At 41.3% G+C, this 3,426-nt stretch overlaps 1 protein-coding gene across 1 annotated transcript in view; it reads left to right on the top strand.

Annotated features, from left to right (window-relative positions):
* slc16a10 (solute carrier family 16 member 10) overlaps positions 1–3,426 on the top strand; it is a 17,074-nt gene that overhangs the window by 8,371 nt on the left and 5,277 nt on the right. The gene's annotated exons all lie outside the window — the stretch shown is intronic.

Below are 3,426 nucleotides of genomic sequence, written 5' to 3'. Positions count from 1 at the left end.
GTAATTTCTGGACTATAAGCCGCTACTTTTTTCACACGCTTTGAATCCTGCGGCTTAAACAATGGTGCGGCTAATTTATGGCTGTGTGCGTATATGTGCGCAGTGGTGGCTTAGTGGTTAAGGAAGCGGACTTGGGTCCGGAAGGCGAGTTGGTTATACAGGAGCTGTTAAAACTCTGTATTTGTTCTGCTGTTGTTAGTATGGCTGATAATGAAGAACCCACCTTTCCTGTTTCTGTTTACCTCTGCTGCGGACAAGCACAAAGTGAATGGAGTTAGCCACAGAGCTAATGTTAGCTAGGGTCTAGGGTCGGGTCGCCAAAGCAGGAAAGAGCTAACGTGTAACCAGTCGTGTTACAGGCACTGTTCGAAATTTTTTTTTAAATTTTTTTTATTTTTTAACATTTTAAATCATGGACTTATAGAGAAGTGCGGCCTATATGTACAATTCTTTTTTTTTCTTTTTGAATTTAATTTTGGTGCGTCCTATATATACCGGAAATTACGGTATTTATTTATTTCTCTGTACAAACCATTGTATCGGCCGATAATATCTCCAACCGATATTATCAGACATACCCTAGTTCTTGCTTGTGTGCAAACGTATGTGTGGGGTTGCTAGGGATTTGGGGGTGGCAGTTCAGGGTTCTCTTGCACCTCGGGTAAGAAGGAACACAACTGGCTTTCGATGTCTGCTACTCTAGAGCAGTTGGTAAGTCTTGGGCTTTGTATACCAGTGAGGCAACATGGGTTGAGGGTGCAGTCAAGGGTTGTGTCAGGTTTAAGTGCCCAGAATCTGTTGGCATGATGAGCCTAAATATTCCGCCAATGCAGCAGCCTATTTTCAGTGCGGGTGCAGGGAGCACTTTCTCTTCTGGGTCCCCTTCGGTTCATAAGAACATTTTCGCACGAGAATAAAAAACAACTGCCTCCTTTACAATCTTGTTATCAGATATTTATTTGAATCTGCCTCCAACCAATCAGATTTTAAGGCCTTTCAGTAGGCTTACAGTTACATTGACGATTTGAGTGATTTGATTGGATGGTCAAAGACAGATCTACCGAACCGCGTGTAGTGACCGCACCCTTGAAAATTAAGCTAAAAATTAACCATGAAGACGATAAGGCAGACTGGACTTCCATCATCGGCATAGATAGAGATGAAAAAAAAAGGACTTGTTAGAATGCGTGGATAATTTGTACAGCAGAGTACTTAAGCTCATCTTATGGAGTATGAAAGTTTTGGTTAGTAAAATGTACTTTGTTAAAATGCATGGCCAATGCAGTTTAGCGTAATTGAAAAAAATTGCAAAATGCCATCAACTTTTACTATTTTCATGATATTCTTTTTCTTTCTTTTTTTTTTGGGAATACATTTGAAATCCTTGTGTGAGCCAAAAGTTCAATATTTCCTCACCTGGGTTTGAAACTCAGAGTGTAATGTGAGCTGTTTGTTCCATGATTACTTTAGTGTGGTATGATGGATGTGCACAGCAGCGATAAACCGCAGCCATAACTCCAAGCAGATATGTACAAAAGAAAACAAGTCAGGGCAAAGCCACATTTTGTTGAGATCTTCAGTCCAAATACACTAATCTTTGATACTAATCTGAAAATAATTGTTGAAAAAAAAAAACCAAACAAACATTGAAGAGCAGGTTTTTTCTTTGGTGAGAAAATACAGATCAAATAATTTCAGTATAGTTAATTTTCTTTCTCTATTTGAAAATGTGTGTTTGTTTTTTTTAAGCTTTTAATGCTTGACATCAAAATAGGTAAAACACTATTTTAAACACTAAGACAAGAAACCTGACACCCAAGAGGCTAATTCAGTTGGCGTAATATCAATGGCCAGGTCTATTTTCATACATAAGGCACATTATCCGAGTCAGTCTCGTTGCTGTTAATTAGCCATTCAGTGATTATTCCGGCCTTTGTGAAAGCTCGGACGACATTTGAGACTGATACCTTAGCCCTGGCTGCCACCATCCATTAGCAGATAGTGGCGTAACTAGCCCGCCGTTGCCTCCCTGTCTCGGTGAATGTGTGTTCGCCTTCTGTAATCCAATGCTCCCACGCAGCTCGCGATTTAACTTCAAACGCCCTGTTAACACCAATATTTAGCGGTCGGAATTCTGTGGTAAATCCACCCAGAATGATGGCAAGGCCCGAATTAGTTTGCTACACTTGGGTTTTGACAATATCGGTGAGATGGGCGCGCGTGGAGTCGCAGATCGATAAGGACGGAGATTTGTGAAAACGGGTAGTGATCTAAGTTGGACACTGGAGGGCGCTGTTGTCGTGTCTCCGGGTGTTGGGAGGTACAACGAGCATTGGTGACTCCCAGTGTGCTTCAGTTGTGTGCCATCGTGTGTGATGCGCTGTGTGGTTTGGCTTTATAAAATCGGTTTGAGCTCAGTAAAAGCACAACCTGAAGTAATACATAAGGCGCACCGGGTTATAAGGTGCACTGTTGATTTTTGAGAAAAGTAAAGACTTTTAAGTGTGCCTTATAGTGTGGAAAATTCGGTACTTACTATCACTTACGGTAAGTAGTAGTTTCAGCTAGTTCAATGACTGGCAGCATTTGTTAAGATAGCTTGCAAGGTACTCATCCTGCCTTTAAAGTCTGATGTCCAGAAGTCCATCTCAATGTTGTGCGCACGAAAACATAGTAGTGACTATGAATATGACCACTCACGACTTACCAAAGTCGGCAATGCTAGCATAAAACGGACAAGTTTAAGTTGCGTAAAAACCACTGGTGTATCACATCATACCATACGGACAGAGCCCTTTAGATTTTCCCGTTCCGTGAGGATTCCTCGACAACTCCGTGAAAATACCATGCTGAAGTGACACCCACTTATCTCCTGGTTGTGTTTATGTTTATGTTTTCCACTAAACCCATTTGATGGCTGTGAATTCAAATTTAAACAGAAAAGTCCTGAGTTGATGTTGCGCAGGTATTCATTTAAGGGGAACATGCTGTTTGATGTATCCGCAAAAACCGCGTACTTGTTTACTCTGACAGCCCCGCTGTTACAGCACACAGGGGGATGTTCTTTGCAGTAATACCAGGGATGTCCGATATTATCGGCCCGTTATTAGCATAATTACGTAATATCTGAAAGAATGGTTTTCGTTTTTTCCTCCGATATTAAATCAATCAATCTTTATTTGTAGAGTGCGTAGAGAGGCAAACTCAATAACCCGATAACGCAATGCCTGTGTTTTGCCAAATTAAGTGTGCTCTAAAAATAGTTTAATGCCCCGGCAACAGACCAGTAAAATGCCTTAATGGTCACTCTCTCTTCCTGTCTCTTCCAAATGCTGGTGCACGAGCCTGCGGCTGTCAGTATGAAAATAATGAACAAGTATATTTTCAGTGGTACAGGACTAGCAGATACTGGTCCACAAGCCTAGA

This window comes from Cynoglossus semilaevis, chromosome 7 (assembly GCF_000523025.1).
Source record: "Cynoglossus semilaevis isolate Cse_v1.0 chromosome 7, Cse_v1.0, whole genome shotgun sequence".
In the NCBI taxonomy this organism is placed as follows: domain Eukaryota; kingdom Metazoa; phylum Chordata; class Actinopteri; order Pleuronectiformes; family Cynoglossidae; genus Cynoglossus; species Cynoglossus semilaevis.
The sequence above is the reverse complement of the archived record's forward strand: the minus strand, read 5'-3'. Positions and strand labels throughout refer to the sequence as shown.